Consider the following 20389-nt stretch of genomic DNA (forward strand, 5'->3'; position numbering starts at 1 on the left):
ACTGTTGAAGGAAGTCAGGATCTGTTGCAGACGATTTTCTGAGAGAGCTGCAACACAGTTGTCGTCTGCGCATTGGAACTAGATGAGGGATCTCACCCCGGACACTCTTTCTTCTCCCCTCTTCCATCAGGCAAGAGGAACAGAAGTGTGAAAACGCACACCTTCAGATTCTGGGACAGTTTCTTCCCAGCTGTTATCAGGTAACTGAACCATCCTGTCAACAACTAGAGTGGTCCTGAGCTATAATATACCTCTTTGAAGATCCTTCCACTATCTTTAACTGAACTTTAACTTGCAATAGTTTTCCCCTGTATCATGTATCTGTACACTGTTGACGGCTCGATTGTAATCATGTGTAGTCTTTCCGCTGACCAGTTGGCATGCAACAAATCACTGTACCTCAATACACATGACAATAAACTAAACTGTAATCTTTTTTAAATGCTTCAACAACAATTTCATTGACAGGATGAAAGTGTTCATATCTTGATCTGGCAAGTGGGAAACAGCTAGGTCAGATGGAACATTTTTCTTATGCACTATGACCCAATACACATGAATCCTTCTGCAGCATCAGCAGCTTGGGTCACTCATTTGAAAATTCTCTAGGCTTAAAGTGAAAATTACTGGACATCTAATTGAATTCCAGCACCTTTATGGTGCATCAGGAGTGTTATAGAATATATTCATTCTGCCTGGAGGAGTACAACAGTAAAGATACTCGAGAAGTAACAAAGCATCCCATTTAATTGGCATGACATCCACCATCCTAAGCATTCATTCTATTTTAGATAGACAGAAAAAGCTGGAGGAACTCAGCGGGTCAGACAATGTCTTTGGAGAAAAGGAATAGGTGACGTTTCAGGTTGAAACCCTTCTTCAGACTGAGAGTCAGGGGAAAGGGAAACGAGAGGTATAGACAGTGATATAGAGAGACAGAGAACAAATGAATGAAAGATGTACAAAAAAGTAATGGTGATAAAGGTAATCCTTTTTACTCGAGCTACAAGATGCAAAATCGACACGAGGAAGCATAATTCCTCTCCTAGATTACTCCATCAGCACACCTGAACCAGCAACGTCCACCATCAAACACAGCAGGTGTGTGGAAACTCACAGCTTCAGGTTCCCTTTAAAATCACTCACCATCTTGCCTTGGAAATGTATTACCTTTCTTTTATCATTGCTGAACCCGAATTTTGGAACTTCCTATCGAACAGTATAATGGAAGAACCTTCACCAGGATTGCTGCACGTTAGGATGGCAGGTCACTTTCCCAAATGCTGGCCTTGCAATAAAGACGCTTGAAACATCCATGAAAAGTTATGTCAGGAGGTACTGCAGATGCTGGTTTACACCGAAGATGGACACAAAATGCTGGAGTAACTCAGCGGGCCAGGCAACATCTCTAGATAGAAGGAATGCATGACGTTTTTGGTCGAGACACCCGAAACCTCACCCATTTCTTCTATCCAGAGATGCTACCTGTACCGCTGAGGTACTCCATTTTGTGCCTATCCATCAAAAGTTACACCTTATAGATTTTAATGACACAAAAGAGGAACATATAGTAAGACCTGAGTGATCTCCTGGACAAGTGTCGATCGCCTGGATTGGGGTCGGAGAGGAATTTCCCGGATTTTTTTTCCCGAATTGGACCTGGGTTTTTATCCGTTTTTTTGCCTCCCCCAGGAGACCACGAGGTTCTTGGGGTGGAGAGGGGTGATAGCGGTAAAAAGAGGAGGGTAGTGTCTTGTGTTCTGTGTCTTGTGTCTACTGTTTGTGGGTAAGTGTGTCTGTTTAGTGTTCAGCCATGAGCGAATGGCGGTGCGGGCTCGACGGACCTGGTGGTCTACTCTCGCACCTACTTTCTATGATTCTATGATTCAGTCAACGTTGGCTTCCACGGCAGCAATCCCATTGGTCCCATTGACCCTCTCCTTATTCCTTTACTCTACTTACCTATTTTCTCTTACACTCATCGACTTTCCTTGAAATCTTTTTGCAATTCACCTTCAACTACGTGTAATTTATAGCAGACAATCAACCTACTAGAAAATCTTTGGAAAGTGGCAGGTAACTGGAGTACCTGGGGAAAACTTGTGTTAATGCAAGCTCTTATAAACTCCACGTTATAAACTGAGATCAGGAGAGAGTGAGGATCCACAAACATGTCTTCATCGACAGGACGGAGGTGGATGGAGAGAGTCGAAAACTTCAACTTCCTGCGCATGCATATGTATGAAAATGTGTCCTGGACCCAGCACATTGATGCAATCATAAAGAAAGTCCATCAATGCCTCTACATCCTCAGAGGATTGAGCAGAGTTGGTATGTCAACAAATACTCTCTTGAACGTCTACAGATGTACAGAAGAGAGTATATTGACAGGGTGCATCATGGTCTGGTTCGGCAACAAGTATGCCCAGGAACAAAGAAAATTGCAAAAAGTGGTAAAATCTGCCCAGTGACAAAATGGGTGCTGAAGAGATTTACAGGAGTTGCTGCCTCAAAAAAGCAGCCGCCTGCATCATCAGAGACTCACACCACCCTGGCCACACACTCATTTCACTCCTACCATCAGGAAGAAGGTACAGGAGCCTGAAAACTGTAACGTCCAGGTTCAGAAGCTGCTTATTCCCTCCAACCACCAGGCTATTAAACACAACAACCTCCAAATAAGCTCCGAATTACATAGACGTAGGGATATTATTTTTGTCTTGTTTGCTTGTTTTTCAAATAGGCTGAACATTTTAGTTGTTGTTCATCCTGGTGTTTACAGAGTACTATGTTCAATGGTTCAACATTTATTTATTTTCACATATGCACAGCACAGTGAAATTCATTTGCACAGCCACAAATGCAGTCACCATAATTTTGGCACAATTTTTTTTTAAAAGGAAAAAAATACAAACAGTCCAAAGTGCAAATTGCAGTCCAGGTGTTAGTGGTCCTGGTGCGCCTCTCATCCAGGTAAGCCTAGGTAACCTGACCCTCTCCTCTGCCGACTGCCTGTGTCTGGGGGCACCTCCTGCATCCGACCTTGGAGGGGCAGGAGATAATACCCCAGACCCTCTCCTACCGGCCCGCTCCTCGCGTCCATCACCACCAACAGCTCCCTCCTACACTCCCCGGTCTTCAGGGCTTCGACATCCCTCGCAGATGGCCGTTGGGTCTTCGTTCTCGATGGCCGATGGGTCTTTGTCTTTGTCGGCCGCCAGGCCTGTATTTGCCCCTTGTTCACGGGGGGTCCTTGTCCATCCTTTTGTGGCCTGTCCTCGTTCTCGCCAGTCACTTCGACAGCCTGGTTCATCCTTGTTCTGGGCACTTCCTTCAGCTGCCGGGCTCGTCCCTGTTCACCGTGGCTGCTGGCCGGGTCCGGTCGTGATCCACTCCAGCACGGCTGCATTGCACTCACCGGGAGATTCCCTTCTGCAGTTGCACAACGCTCACCAGGGAGCTGCCCTTCTGCACTGGTGCAGTGTCACAGGGAGCTTCCCTTCTGCACTGGTGCAGCGTTCGCTGGGGGCTTCCCATCTGCACTGGTGCAGCGCTCGGCAGGAACTGTTTACATATCTGTTGCACTGCTGTAAGTACGGATTTTATAGTTCAGTTACAGGACATACAACAATTGTCTCTTGAAGATCCCTAGATTTGTAAGACAATGACATTGACTGTTCTACCACTGTGCCTGCCTTGTGGGCTGAGGCTGCAGTGTCACAATATCTCTAAAATGTCACACTTAGCCTAATTTTAAAATATGCAGTAAAATGAAAGAAAGTACAACCAAAAGCGCTTTACAGTCAATTAAGTACTTGAAGAAGTACTTCAAGAAAGGGAATTGGGGCTCAACACCTCCCTGAGTGCCTGGGTCCTGGACTTTCTCACCGCCAGGCCCCAGGTAGTCAAGATGGGAGGGAATACATCGAAGTCCCTCACCCTGAGCACAGGATCGCCCCAGGGTTGCGTCCTCAGCCCCCTATTGTACTCCCTGTACACACATGACTGTGTGGCTAGGTTCAGCTCCAATTCAATAATTAAGTTTGCTGATGACACTGTGGTGGTGGGCCTGATCTCAGACAACGACGAGAAGGCCTACCGGGAGGAGGTGGCTGATCTAGCACTCTGGTGCCAGGAGAACAGCCTCCTCTTGAACATCAAAAAAACGAAGGAGCTGATCATGGACTTTAGGAGGGCACATCATCCGAGGACGTACACTCCATTGAGTATAAATGGGGATCCTGTGGATAGGGTGAACTGTTTTAAATATCTGGGAGTCCACATCTCTGAGGATATGACATGGTCATCACACGCCTCAGCACTGGTTAGTAAGGCAAGGCAGCGCCTTTACCACCTCAGGCAATTGAGGAAATTCAGAATGTCTCCGAGGATCCTCCAGTGCTTCTACGCAGCGGCGGTGGAAAGCATCTTGTCCAGGAACATTACCATCTGGTTCGGGAATTGCTCTGCCAAGGACAAGAAGGCTCTGCAGAGTGTAGTGCGTTCGGCCGAACGCACTATGGGAACTTCACTCACCCCCCTGCAGGAACTATACAACAGGAGGTGCAACTCCAGAGCAAACAAAATCATGAGAGACCTCTTCCACCCCTGCAACGGACTGTTCCAGCCGATACGGTCAGGCAAACGCCTCCGTTGCCATGCAGTGAGAACGGGAGAGGTTGAGAAGGAGTTTCTTCCCAGAGGCAATTCGGACTGTAAACGCCTTTCTCACCAGGGACTAACTGTACAGAACGTTTTTCCTTCTATTATTTATTATGTAAAATAATATGTGTGTTATGATTGTGTTTATAATTTGTTTGGTTGTTTTGTTGTTCCGCGAGCATTGCCACTTTCATTTCACTGCACATCTCGTATGTGTATGTGACAAATAAACTTGACTTGACTTGACTTGTCTGAAGAAGGGGCTTGACCCGGAACGTCACCTATTTCGTTTCTCCAGAGAAGCTGTCTGACCCACTGAGTTACTCCAGCTTTATGTGTCTACCTTAAGTACTTTTGAAGTATAATCAGCACTGATTTAATATAGTAAACACAGCAGCTAGCTTGCACATATCCAGCTGCTAAATTCAGCAAACTGGTAATGTCCAGGATGTTGACTTAAGGCTAAAACATTGGCCAATGCACCCAGATTAACTCTCTTTTATCTTTGAAATAGTGCCAATTGATCTTTTTAAGTATTATGTGACTAGACACGTTAGAGATAATCTCAGTTTCTTATCTCATCTGAGGCACTGTTTGCTCTTTCAAGTGGATATAAAGCACATAAACATACAATTCTGAAGAGCAAAGTGGATATTCTCTTGTTCTGGTTCACATTTCTCCCTCAATCTATATTCCTAAAAGAGCAGATGTGGAAGGTCATTATTGTTTGTTAGTGCTCAATGCAAGCAAATTAGCTAACACATTTCTTCTTTTAAAATATCAGCAACATAATTATTCATTCGCAGCAAAATGCAATAGAAATAAAAGGTACTATGCAACTCTTTCTTTCAACATTTTTGACACATTTGTCTGTTCCTGTGAATGTGAATAAATAAAATTCCCTATTAAACATATTATGTTTTAAATTTGTTCTCTTGTGAACCAGTTAAATATTGACTGATGCCTAAAAATCAAAGAATACAAAAAATATTTATTCCTGACCGAAAACCAGATGTACAGGAAACTGGGGGAATTTTATAAAACACTTAAGCAGAGTCTGGACAGTGGAATCACATTTTTGTAAATGTTTGACAGGGTGAGTAAATGATGGGTGGTTCTGGACGCATTGCAAAGTGAACGTGGCTTCCACATCTGAAGAGACTTTAATTTTATAAATTCTTCATTTTCATTTATTTTGCTGCTTGTACATTTAAAGAAATGCTTCCTATTGGCAATTGGATTATTTTTAATCGCAGTGAAACATCTCAAATCATTCAATGACAAAAGCATCAAACAATACAAATCAGAACAACAATAAAATGGAAGGTGTGTGTGGAAAGGAACTGCAGATTCACGTTTACACTGAAGATAGACACAAAATGCTGGAGTAACTCCACGGAACAGGCAGCATCTGGAAGGACGGAAGGAATGGAAGGAGCTACAGAAGGAACGAGGCAGCAATAATAGGCAGGAATAGTTAAGGTGAATGCAGATTATTTTATCCAGAATAGAGGAATCAAGAACCAGAAGACAGGTTTGCGCTGAGAGGGGAAAGATTTAATACGAACCTGAGGAACAACCTTTCCACAAAAAGGGTGGTGGGTACATGGAACAAACTACCAGAGACATCAAGAGAGTTTTATTGTCATACTAGACTAAGTGGGACCCGTTGGGTCCCAGCATCACACGGGAGGGCTGGTCCCCCAACTTCTCCACCAATTCCAATATTGGTTGTCAGTGGGGTGTTGCTTCCTGGAGCACTAGTATGGGTGTTGTGGTCTGAAGGGACTGGTTTCCAGAGGCCTAGTATGGACATTGTGGGCTGAATGGATCCTTGGGCTGGTGGCTCTGTCACTCAAGCCTGTTGTGCTGGCAGCTCACTCACTCACGGCTGGTGGGCTGGCAGTTGACTCGCGGCTATTCCTTGAAATTCCATTTCAAGCAGGGTGCATGTTGTTTATGGTCCTTATGGCCACCAAATTCAAGTGCAGTTTCTTACCACTTCATGCAGGGTGCAAGGTCACTAAAGACAGCAAGTCGTGACCTCTCTCCCATCTTGCAGAGACTGAGCTATGCTAGGTTTTATAGTCCCTCCCCCTCCCACCAGAAGGGGCGTGGCCTTCATGACGTGATTGACAGGAGAGAGAATCTCAACATTTTTAAAACACTAATAACTCTTTTATTTTTCATCGATGGGAAAAGTCCTCGGCACCTGATGAGCGGAGGAGGACTCCGAGTAAGAAGGCCAAAAATCACAGCCGTATGTGGTCACGTTTTTAAAAAATCAATATAAAGCGCAAACAGGAAGTGGTCAAGATTACTTTTAATTATATAGAAGGCAAGGCAACTTTAATTAGGCAAGGCAATTAGGCAAGGCAACTTTAATTAGGCAAGGCAACTTTAATTAGGCAACACAGCTTTAGCATTTCCAAACCAGAGGCAACACAGCTTTAGCATTTCCAAACCGAAGACAACACATCTTTAGCATTTCCAAACCATATTTTCAAACCACATTAAAGGCACTGAGAGTTCAGTAAAACCACTCACAGTTTAGTAGACATGTGTTCAGTGTTATTCACAGCTCAGACTGAGAGACGTGACCCTCTCGCTCCCCCATCTTGCAGAGACTGACTGAGGCATTCAACATTTCTGGATTTTATAGTCCCGGAAGGGGCGTGGCCTTCAGGAGAGAGAATCTCAACATTTTTTAAACACAGATAGCTCTTTTATTTTTAATCGATGGGAAAAATCCTCTTGTCCTGCGCAGCGGAAGGGGACTGAGTAAGATGGCCAAACATCACAGCCGTAAGTGGCAGTTTTTTTTCTAAAATCAATATAGAGAACACCAGGAAGTGGTCAAGATCAGACTTTTAGTAATATAGATATGTACCTAAAAGCAACAATGAAATTCTTACTTGGATTGCTGGAAGATGGTGGGCGGAATGAGTGCTCACCAGGGGTGGGGGGGAGGGGAAGGTAAACATTGAATTCAAGTAATAACCCAGCATCCTCTACCATCCCCCCCTCCCCTTTTCCTTCACCATCCCTTTCTCCTTTTCCCTTCTCCGTATACTCATTTCTTCACCCTCCCGTCCCTGAGAACCCCATTTCCTTTTTATCCATCTTTTCCCCCTCCCCTTGTCACCTTCCACCCCTAGCCCACCGCTTTTACATTACTCTTCCATTATTTCCTTTGTCTGACCACGTTTGTCTCCTTTTCACCTCCTTCACAATCTCCACCCATCAGCCAATTACTCCTCCACCCTCACTCGTGTCCACCACTTGCAAGACTTTGGTCCACCCCAACCTCTCTTTTCCAGCCTTTCCTCCCCTACTGCGTCTGTCTGAAGAATGGACCCGACCACTAACGTTGATTGTCGAGTCCATAGATTTTGCCTGATCCATTGAGTTCCTCCAGCACTTTGTTTTTTGCTGACGTACATACAACACACTAGGGCGGTCAAGGTGACACAGCAGTAGAGTTGCTGCCTTCCAGCAAATGCAGCGCCGGAGACCCAGGTTCGATCCTGACTACGGGTGCTGTCTGTACGGAGTTTGTATGTTCTCCCCGTGACCTGCGTGGGTTTTCTCCGAGATCTTCGGTTTCCTCCCACACTCCAAAGATGTACAGGTTTGTAGGCAAATTGGCTTGGTAAAATGTAAAAATTGTCCCTGGTGAGTGTAGGATAATGTTAATGTGCGGGGATCTCTGGTCGGTGCGGACCCATTGGGCCGAAGTGCCTGTTTCAACGCTGTATCTCTGTATCTCGAAACATTCTGGAGGAAGAAATAACTAGAAAAAGTAGCATCTTTAGTTTTGAAAAGCGATGGTTTTCATGCACCTCCAGAACAAGGGGTCACAGTTTAAGGATAAGGGGGAAGTCTTTTAGGACCGAGATGAGAATTATTTTTCCACACAGGGAGTGGTGAATCTGTGGAATTCTCTGCCACAGAAGCCAGTTCATTGGCTATATTTAAGAGGGAGTTAGATGCGGCCCTTGTGGCTAAAGGGATCAGGGGGTATGGAGAGAAGGCAGGTACAAGATACTGAGTTGGATGATCAGCCATGAATATATTAAATGGCGGTGCAGGCTCGAAGGGCCGAATGGCCTACTCCTGCACATATTTTCTATGTTTCTATGATGAAGGCACTAACCCAGTACTCGACTGGTTGTGTTGGTAACGCTGAGTAAGAAGGCTGTGGCTTGGGTGCCAAGACAGTACGAGAGAACAATTAGAAGGTTTTAAATAAAATTATACTGGTCTCCGAGTTTGGAATTCTTTCAACCCAAAGCATCTCTTCACTCAATATTGGAAATCACACAAACAAGGTAGAGACTGAATGAAAATGCAACACATACTCTGAAATGCATGTTTCAGTCACGGTCAGCATGAGTCACTGCCAGAGATGCTCACCTTTGAATGAAATACCAAAGCTGCAGAGACTAATCTATCAGACGCTGATAAGACATAAAATGTTGGAGTAACTCAGCCGGACAGGTAGTATCTCTCAATAGAAGGAATGGGTGACGTTTTCAGGTTGAGACCATTCCTTCTCTCGAGAGATGCTGCCTGTCCCGCTGAATTACTCCAGCATTTTGTGTCTATCTTAGGTGTAAACCAGCATCTGCAGTTCCTTCCTACACATTAGGTACAGGCTGAGCTGGTTAAATACCACACAGAACATGGCATATTTCCGCAGAGGGGTGATGTGATAAAATGGATACTGTGACTGAACAACATTGACAGGAAGTTTTGGAATTCTAGAGTTTTACATGATTACATTTGGGGTTCAAAAGCCATTTATACCTAACATAACCTAAAGAAAAATTAACTCGGTGGAATCAGTAGAGCTTACCATCAACAGATGTTGGCTTTAGCAAAGAGCAATAATCTACAAGAGGAGGAAAATGGCAGTGATAATTTAAATATACCCCAAAGTTAAAGTACAGCTTTCAACTGACTTAACACATTGGGACCAGTTATTATTAAACCTTTTCCGACAAGAATAAGAAAAGAAGAGCTGCTCTGGAACATTTTCAATTAATAGCAAAATAAGACAGTGCAATATCTTCAATGCTACCTGATCCCATCTTATTACAATTGTTTTAAAACTCTCTGCTACATCTTTTAGTTTAATTTAGTTTATTGTCACGTGTACCGAGGTACAGTGAAAAGCTTTTGTTGTATGCTATCCAGCTAGTGGAAAGACAATACATGATTATAATCGAACCATTCACAGTGTACAGATATATGATAAGGGAATAACATTTAGTGCAAGGTAAAGCCAGTAAAGTCCGATCAAAGATAGTCCGAGGGTCCCTGATGAGGTAGATAGTAGTTCAGGACTGCTCTCTGACTGCGGTAGGATGATTGAATTGCCTGATAACAGCTGGGAAGAAACTGTCCCTGAATCTGGAGGTGTGCGTTTTCACACTTCTATACCTTTTGCCTGATGGGAGAGGGGAGAAGAGGAAGTGGCCAGGGTGCGACTCATCCTTGATTAATCTGCTGGCCTTGCTGAGGCAGTGTGAGGTATAAATAGAGTCAATAGAAGGGAGGTTGGTTTGTTTGATGGTCTGGGCTGCGTCCACAATTTGCTGCAATTCGTTGTAGTCTTGGATGGAGCTGTTCCCAAAACAAGCTGTTATTCATCCCGATAAAATGCTTTCTATGGCGCATTGGTGAGGGTTGTTGGGGACATGCCAAACTTCCTAAGCCTTCTTCGGAAGTAGAGGCATTACTGTGCTTTCTTGGCCGTTGCCTCATTATGGGAGGTCCATGATAGGCAGCATCACTGGAGAGAAGGAATGGGTGACGTTTTGGATCGAGACCCTTCTCCTATCCATAGAAGCTGCCTGTCCCACTGAGTTACTCCAGCATTTTGAGTCTATCTGCCTTTAGATTCCTATCCACCAAAATTAATAGCGAATTTTCCAACATCAGATAAACAACTTTACCATAATTTTGCATTAACAAGCTTTCTCTCACTGTTTCTTTAAAATTCCTCCGTAATGATCAGTATTTATGCTGAAAACAAAACAGTGCTGTAGTAGCTCAGCAGGTCAAGCAGCATCTCTGGAAGACATTATAGATGACACTGCAGGTCTGGACCCTTCTTCAGACTAATTGTGGTAGTGGGGAGAAAGCTGGGAAAGAGATGGGGCAGGACAAAACACTGTAAGTGATATGTAGATATAGATGTAGGAAGGAACTGCACAAGCTGGTTTAAACTGAAGATAGACACAAAAAGCTGGAGTAACTCAGCGGGTCAGACAGCATCTCTGGAGAGAAGGAATAGGTGACGTTTCAGTTTGAGACCCTTCCGCAGTCTTATTGTATTTTGCAATTCCAGCATTTCGTGTCGATCTTATAGATGAGGGGAGTTTGGAATGGCACATAGGTGGACAAAGGCCAGAAATGAAAAGACAAAAACTGTAAGATGAGGAGCGAAGTTGAGTGAAATCAGCAGTGCTCTTGCTTATCTGTCTTCAATTACCTCCATATGTCTTACACCTTACTCCCCCCCTTACCCCCCCCCCCCCCCCCCCCCCCCCCCCCCCCCCCCCCCCCCCAAATGGCTCTGCCTTGTAAACTGACAACCAACCATGTTTCTCCCAGTTCTGAGGAAGGATCCCCGACTCAAAGCATTCAATTTCTCTGTCCCCAGGTGCTGCTTGACTGTTTGAGTTGAATTTGTGGTTATTCTTGTCCCAAAAAACCTCTGGACGAGGTCTATCAAGATGACACAAAGAAAGTAGGGATATGAATTTGATGGGATTGCTCTGCAATGTATTGTCAGGGACTCAATGGCCTTCCGTGCCAAAATTATAGACAATATACAATAGACAATAGGTGCAGGAGTAGGCCATTTGGCCCTTCGAACCAGCACCACCATTCAATGTGATCATGGCTGATCATCCCCAATCAGTACCCATTCCTGCCTTCTCTCTATATCCCCTGACTCCACTATCTTTAAGAGCCCTATCTAACTCTCCCTTGAAAGTATCCAGATAACTGGTCTCCACCACCCTCTGAGGCAGAGAATTCCACAGACTCACAACTCTCTGTGTGAAAAAGAGTCTGTGTGAAATTAGGCTGATTTTATAGAATGTGCCCAATTATCTAATTGACAAAGTGTTTTCAAAACAGCTATGGAGGCAAATGATGTAGATAATTTTCACACTCTATTCACACAAAAAGCATAAAGTTTAACAGTTTATTTCATACTTAATGTGAAGCACTGCCTTGGTGAGGACTTAGAGAAATTTTCTGCATTTCTTGAAACAGTGAAATTAATTTATTTTTATACCCATCAGGAAGGTCATAAGGGATAGGAGCAGAATTAGGCCATTCGGCTGATCAAGTGTACTCCGCCATTCAATCATGGCTGATCTATCCCGCCCTCCTAACTCCATTCTCCTGCTTTCTCCCAATCACACCTGACCCCCAAACTAATCAGGAATCTATCTTTCTCTGCCTTAAAAATATCCATCAACAGCCTTCTTGACAAAAAATTCCACAGATTCACCATCCTTTGACTAAAGTATTCCGTAACCTGATCCTTTATAATGAACTGTAAAATCTTACCAATCATTGAAGTCAGACTAACTGGCCTATAGTTCCCACTATTCTGCTTTGCTCCTGGGGTAATACTGGCAATTTTCCAATCACCTGGAACCAGTCCTGGCTCTAGTGATTTTTGAAATATCATTATTAATACCTCCACGATCTCTAAAGCCACCTCTTTCAGAACCCGAGGGTGCAGTCCATCCTGTCCAGGTGACTTATCCACCTTCAGCCCTTTCAGCTTCCCAAGCACCTTCTCCTTAGTAATAGCCACTAATTACCACCGCCTGACTCTCTTGAATTTCAAGGAGGTTACTGGTGATTTCCATCTTCAGATTGATGCAAAAAAGTTATTCAACTCCTCTGCCATTTCTTTATCACTGAAGTTCTCCTGCCAAAATGGAAATGGAAACTCAGTTTAACATCTCATTCAAAACCCTGCATTTAATTTATGCTGGATTCACTCAAAACTGCAGAAAACGGGTCTACCTTGTGGGCTCCGAAGCTCAAGTTTCCAAAGCACATATTACCAGTATGATTTATGTAGCTATTTTGCAATCTCCCAAAATCTTTCAAATCCAATGAACACATTTTGAAGTATAGTCTATTCTTCTTCGAATAGTACGATGCAATTGTATAGACCCCATCTCATCCAAAAGATCCAGTACTTCCATACTACTCTGCAATGCAAGTTTACAAAATCTGAAGGATCTCGACCTGAAACGTCACCTATTCCTTTTCTCTAGAGATGCTGTCTGACTCGCTGAGTCACTCCAGCTTTTTGTGTCCATCTACAAAATCGGAGAGTTGGCTGTTGGCTTGAATCCACTAACATTTTCCTTGAACTTTGTCCTCTTTGATCTCTTGTTTTCACACTTTACCATTTCTCAGTGTCTCCCTATCCCCTTAAGGGCCTGTCCCACTTTCCCGAGTTATACACAAATTCTCCTGAGTTATTCACGAATTCTCCCGAGTTTTCAAACTCGCATAATGTTCGTAACGAGTCCGTAGGAGGCCATAGGAGTCCGTGGATATTTTGTTGCGGCTCGTTATGGCAGCCATAGGTACTCAGGGCATCATGTAAGTTGGGACGTTTTTTCAGCATGATGAAAAATGCCCACGAGTAAAAAAAATAGCCCCGAGTACCTACGGCTGGCATAACGAGCCGTTACGATATATCCACGAACTCCTACGGACTCGTTAAGAACATTCCGCGAGTTTGAAAACTCAGGAGAATTCGTGAATAACTCAGGAGAATTTGTGAATAACTCGGGAAAGTGAGACAAGCCCTTTACTCTCAGTCTGAAGAAATGTCTCAACCCGAAACGTCACCCATTCCTGCCTGTCCCGCTGAGTTACTCCAGCATTTTGTGTCTTTAAGTCATTGCTGATATAAACAGAGTTATACTGGAGAAAGAAGCTACATGGGAATGCTGGCAGCCAACAAAACTTAAAAGTAAAAGATAACTACATCCAATAAATATAATTTGCATTCTTTTGTTCTAGAGACTGAACTGGCTTTAACCCTCCATAGTTTATGATTTATAATTGTTTATGTAGAAGCTGACTTTGGTTTTCTATAATCAGCAAAGTGTCTGACTGCTATAAAAAAAAATGTCTCAGACCTTCAGGAAGTGGCTTCTCAGGATGCCAGAATCCAAGCATACAGCCAAAGACTGATCAAGAGGTCACATCTCAGTCTGGTGAACTAGGTCATTGGATGGTGGAACAGACTGCAAACAATTGTTTCCCCTTTTATTTTACCGTCTCCTTTCTTTCCCAATCAACACCAATTGTTATGTTTCGTTTAGTTTAGTTTAGAGATACAACGCAGAAACAGGCCCTTCGGCCCACCGAGTCCATGCCAACCAGCGACCCCCGTACATTAACACTATTCTACACACACTAGGGACAATTTATAGTTTTAACAAAGCCAATTAACCTACAAACCTGTACATCTTTGGAGTGTGGGTGGAAACCGGAGCTCCCAGAGAAAACCCACATAGGTGAGATGTTGAAAATGTGAAATAAAAGCTGCAAATGCCGTGACAGGTAGCATCTGTGAAAGGGGAAACAGTTAATCTTTCAAGACAGAGATGCGGCATCAGACCTCTTTCCTGACTCTGCTGAAGGGTCTGCCACGTGATCCAACATGGAGCAGATTTAACAGGGTCACAATGTACGTCCACTGAAAATAGTGGCAAAACCCCCATCATCCTCATCCTGTCGGCAACCTTTGTGTGTAGCTGCATCAGGCTGAGCATAGAGCCAGTGCACCTTAGTCACCCCCCTGTAACCCGTAAAGGATGGGCCCCAACACTGATGCCACGCAATGTGCCAGTCAGCTGGACATTACTGTGCCACTGGAAAAGTTCTTCCAGACCAACATCTTTGACCACAAGTCCATTGGGAAGTGGTCAGCACGAAACATCCTGCAGGCACCACAGGATAAGGACTCAATGGATCCTGCGAGTGGTTCCCTCAGCAGGCTGACCAGTGTGTCTTGAGAAACGCATCGCCAGAATGCACCAAAAACCACCAACATCTCATTTGGCTGCGGGTGAGAGGGGCCATCCCAGACAGATCCTTCCTGTATCATTGGAGTCTTACATTGGATGCACATTGCTCTCAGGATGGCTGCTATGAAAAGGAGACGGTTGCCCTCTTCATTGCAGAGTGTGAGTTTGTGAAGAGGGTCTAGAGAAGAATGAATGGGCCTTCATCACAATCGATGCCAAACAGCTCCGTAACAGAGGACTCTGAGAGACTCATTGCTGGAAGACAATCAACCTGTTGAAAGTCTCCCTTTGGCCTGCCCGAAACCTTTTGGTATCCTGACAGAGCCAGATGTCCATCAGGCAACGTTGGCGACTAGCCCATTCCAGACTGCAGGAGTACATGCTGAGGGATACATTGCTGCAACTAACGCAAAGGCTTTATGGGGAAGGACCACAGCTTGGGGTCCTTCCGCTATTGAACGTTGAACGGCAAAGTTCAGTGGGAACACCTCTCAAACAAAGGAATGGATATCACCCCACAGGGTGCCACATGAGCGGCAAAGTTGTTCCTTTAAAGATAGGTGCAAACACGACTGAGTATGACGCTATTGAATGTATAGACATGAAGACATTTTGCACAATTTTTGATTTGCAAATATTTTTTATTGTGAATAAAGTTGATTTTTGAAACAAAAAATATTATCCGTTTCTCTTTTCACAGATACTGCCTGACCTGCTGAGTGTTTCCAGCTTTTTTTTTGTTTCGATGATCCAACAAAGCTGTTTTTACTACATGAGCAATCAATAATGAATCATAAGTGGTAAAATAAGACCAACAGGGGCGCCGGGGAGATGGCAGCCCTGCCGGCAGTCTGCTCGTTTTTTCATCTTTTTGTTATTTTTAGTATTTGTTAAAAGTTTGTTTTAATGTACTTCGGTTTGTTTTATGTGGGGGGAGGGGGGAGGGCCCGAACGCCGCCGGCTACGGGAGTCAAGACCGTCCCGCCAACGGAGGGCTCAAGGCCCCCGACTGAGGAAGAACAAAATGAAGGACTTGGACTTTATTTCGCCTTCCATCACAGTGAAGAATGTGTCAGAGTCACTGTGGTGGATGTTCATGTTAAAATGTGATCTGTTGCTTTTAATTGTATGACTGACCTGGCCAAGGAAATTTCTCGTATGTTGCAAAACATACTTGGCGAATAAAATCTGACTGATTCTGAAATATATGATGATAAAGGAATTTATCCTATGCTAGTATTGAAAAGACAACGTCAGTCATTTGTTTATGCCAATTATCTGATTATGCATTCAATTATGAAAATGAATTATAATAACTAGTAATACTGCTGCAGAGCCTATTCCATTGCTGTAGTTTTCTAACTAAATACTTTGGCAATCCAGTGCATAAAATTAACACTCAGTCATTTTCTCAGCATAAAATATTAGAAAACTAGAGGACATACGCTTAAGGTGAAAAGAGAGATATTTAAGAGGGACCAAATGGGCAACTTCTTCATCCAGAGGGTCGTCTGTGTCTGTAAGAAGCTGCCAGATGAATCTATAGAAGTAGATATAATTACAACTTTCAAAAGATATTTGGACAAACATGGATAGGAAGGGTGTAGAGGGATATGGGCTAGATACAGGCAAATTAGACTAGCTCAAGATGCCAAAATAGCTGATGTGACTAAAGGGCCTGTCCCACGAGCATGCGACCTGCATGCGCAAGCGCGACCAAACCGGAAGCGGGGGCCACGCGGGGGTCGAGTGATCCCCGTACAAGGCCGGTCCCACCAGCATGCACCTGCATGCGGAGAGCGCGACCAAACCGGAAAGCATGGGCCACGCAGAGGTCGATTGAGTGACGTGAAGTTCGAGCGAAGTCCGCGGGAAGTTCGCGCGTGACGTACGGCGTTAAAACGCTGCGTATGCCCGTTGAGGCGGTGCGTACGGCGTCGAGGCAGCTGCGGGCCAGCAGGCCGTTGCCGCGCGGAATCTTTGAACACGATCAGTTTTTCGGAGCCTCGCGCGATGTCGGGACCAGCTCCGCACAACTCCATACGGCTCCGGCGATCAAAGTGGGACCGGCCCCGCGAGGCCGTACGGCTCAAGCGACCACGTTAGGTCGCGCTTGCCGCATGGAGTCGCATGCTCGTGGGACAGGCCCTTTAGAGGACCAACAGACCTGTTGCTGTGCTGTGCAGCTCCTTCACCCATTTGGTACTAGTTTAACTAATTTGCAGGCTTGTGTTTCTTAAATCCACAAAACCTTCACAAAAACATCTAGGCAGAGCAAAAGAAAAAGAAAATCACAGTAAATATTCTGCAAAAAGTTTCCATCTGCCTAAATTACTGTCTGATAGCCCCAAGAATGTGTTGACAATAACTCCATTTGACATAAGCCACACTGTTAATTTTTAAATATTAATTGTTAATGATCCTTTATGGAAACACCTCCTTGCATCAGACACTGATCACCTGCATCTTTGTGGATCCATGCCATAAACAGTAAAATCTGAATAGGCATATAACTGTGTAGGAAGGAATTGCAGATGCTAGTTTACACCGAAGATAAAGACAACAATGCTGGAGAAACTCAGCGGGTGCGGCAGCATCTATGGAGCGAAGGAAATAGGCAACGTTTCGGGCCGAAACCCTTCTTCAGACTGATGCAGGGGGGGGGGGGGGGGGGGGGGGGGGAAGAAGAAAGGAAGTGGAGGAGCCCAGAGGGCTGAGGGAGAGCTGGGAAGGAGAGGAGACAGCAAGGGCTATCGGAAATTGGAGAAGTCAATGTTCATACCGCTGGGGTGCAAACTGCCCAAGCGGAATATGAGGTGCTGCTCCTCCAATTTCTGGTGGGCCTCACTCTGGCCATGGAGGAGGCCCAGGACAGAAAGGTCAGAATCGGAATGGGAGGGGGAGTTGAAGTGCTGAGCCACAGTGAGATCAGGTTGGTTAATGCGGACCGAGTGGAGGTGTTCGGCGAAACGATCGCAAGCTTACGCTCAGCTGACATCTAGAGCAGCGGGTGCAATAGATGGGGTTGGAGGAGGTGCAGGTGAAACTCTGTCGCACCTGGAACGACTGCTTGGGTCCTTGAATGAAGTCGAGGGGGGAGGTAAAGCGACAAGTGTAGCATTTCCTGCGGTTGCAAGGGAAAGTGCCCGGGGAGGGGGTGGTGTGGGTGGGAAGGGTAGAATTGACCAGGGAGTTACGGAGGGAGGGGTCTTTGCGGAAAGCAGACGGGGGGGAGACAGGAAGATGTGGCGAGTGGTGGGGTCACGATGGAGGTGGCGATAATTCTAGGACATGCAACTATTTTGACGAATGGGAAATAAGGAAATGTTTTGTAATGCAATCGATGACACATCTAGGATGTGTCTTCCATGGGGAATATCAGGTGGAAGCACTGGAGGCTGCACATGCGTGAATCTTCAGCTGGAGAACAGCTGAGAGGAACTCAGCAGGTCAGGATAGCACTTGTGAAGGAAGATGGTCAGTCGACGATTCAGATTGAGAATTGAAAGAGCAGCGGGGAAGCAGCCAGTATTAACAAAAAGTGGAAATAAACCAGCAAACAATAGATGGAAAAAAAGTGATGGAGCAATCAGCGGGTCAGGCTGCATCCCTGAAGAACATGGATAGGTGATGTTTCGGGTCAGGACCTTTCTTCAGACTGAATGTAGGGAGGTGGGGTGGAAAGGGGAGGGGGTGGAGGATTAAGAAAGCTTGAAGAGAGGAGGCAAGCAAAGTGTGGGAAGTAATAGGTGACACACAGATTGGGGAGTATGCTGAGTTTGATAGGCAGATGATCTCCGGCCGGAGATGAGAAAAACAGAAGGTGCGAGGCAAAAGGACTGAACAGTTGCTAATTGTGAAGCCGGGGGAAGGAATGTGGTGGGGTGGGAAGGGGAGCTCACGTGGGGCACAGAGAAGGGTGCAGAGCAGTGGAGGAAGAAAGGAAAGTGTGGGGAAGAAAAAAAAGGGGGGGGGGGGGGGTGGGTGGGGGGGGAATTGGGTTGCAAGAGGTTACCTAAAGTGGGAGATTCCAATATTCACACCATTGGATCGTAAGCTACACAGGCAGAATATCAGGTGCTGTTCCTCCAGTATTGCGTGTGGCCTCTGGCAATGATAATGCCCCAGGACAGAAAGGTCCGTATGGGAACAGGATGGGTAGTTAAAATGATTGGCAACCAGGTGACCCGGTAAGCCTTGGTGGACCAAGCACAAGTGTTCTGCGAAACAATCGCCGAGTCTACCCTTGGTCTCACCGATATACAAGAGGCCACATCAGGAACGCCTTTACCATCATAGCCCAGGACGTCAACAAAGGCGGCCGGAAGAAAGCACGCCCTGACTGCCACCAGCACGTGCTCTGCAGCACCAGAGGATCAAACACCCATCACCACTGCTATACAACCATCAGAGATGCCTATTTCTCCATCCCTCACCCTCACTTTGGGAAATCATTCAGCTTTGGAAAGCATTCAACTGTGCTACTTCATCCTGCATATACGCAGTGACTGAAGGGGAGGCTGGAGAACGACTCCAGATTCCTTGGGATTCGGTGTTTTGGCTAATGTTCAAGGACTTGGTAACGGACCTGAAAGAAAACGCCACAGTTATTACCAACTTCATAACTAAATGTGTGGAGGATTATGTTCCCATGAACACCATCCGACCAGCTTACGGGGCATCATTTACTCCGAGCGGACAGGACTACTCCGGTAAGACCAGAGGTGGGGGTCTGTGCATTTATGTAAATAAAGCATGGTGCACGGACTCCACCATCATCGAGTCACTGCTCAGCTAACCTTGAATTCCTCTTGGTTAGATGCAGGCCGTTCTATTTGCCCAGAGAGTTTACCTCCACTGTTGTGACTGCAGCCTATATCCCTCCTGATGCTAATGCCAAGCTTGCAATGAAAGAGCTGCATACTGCCCTTAGCAAGCAACAGACACACAACCCCGAGGCAGCCTTCATTGTTGCGGGTGACTTCAATCACTCCAACCTGAAGACTGTACTCCCCAAATTCCACTAATATGTCTCCTTCGCCACTAGAGTAGACAAGACACTGGACAAAGTCTACACTAACATGGCTGAAGCTTAAAAAGCCATCCCCCTCCCCCACCTTGGTCAGTCTGATCACCTCTCATTGTTCCTGCTCCCTAAGTACTCCCCACTCAAGTCAAGTCAAGTCAAGTTTATTTGTCACATACACATACGAGATGTGCAGTGAAATGAAAGTGGCAATGCTCGCGGACTTTTGTGCAAAAGACAAACAACAAAACAACCAAACAAATTATAAACACAATCATAACACACATATTCTTTTACATAATAAATAATGAACGGAAAAACGTTCTGTAGAGTTAGTCCCTGGAGAGATAGGCGTTTACAGTCCGAATTGCCTCTGGGAAGAAACTCCTTCTCAACCTCTCCGTTCTCACCCCACGGAGGCGTTTGCCTGACCGTAGCGGCTGGAACAGTCCGTTGCAGGGGTGGAAGGGGTCTCTCATGATTTTGTTTGCTCTGGAGTTGCACCTCCTGTTGTATAGTTCCTGCAGGGGGGTGAGTGAAGTTCCCATAGTGCGTTCGGCCGAACGCACTACTCTCTGCAGAGCCTTCTTGTCCTTGGCAGAGCAATTCCCAA

The 20389-nt window shown here is 45.3% G+C and overlaps 1 protein-coding gene across 7 annotated transcripts in view; it reads right to left on the bottom strand.

The window, feature by feature from the left end:
- Positions 1-20389, bottom strand: part of sugct (succinyl-CoA:glutarate-CoA transferase) — a 404067-nt gene that overhangs the window by 378188 nt on the left and 5490 nt on the right. The window lies entirely within an intron of this gene.

The sequence above is a fragment of the Leucoraja erinacea genome, chromosome 4 (assembly GCF_028641065.1).
Source record: "Leucoraja erinacea ecotype New England chromosome 4, Leri_hhj_1, whole genome shotgun sequence".
NCBI lineage: Eukaryota > Metazoa > Chordata > Chondrichthyes > Rajiformes > Rajidae > Leucoraja > Leucoraja erinaceus.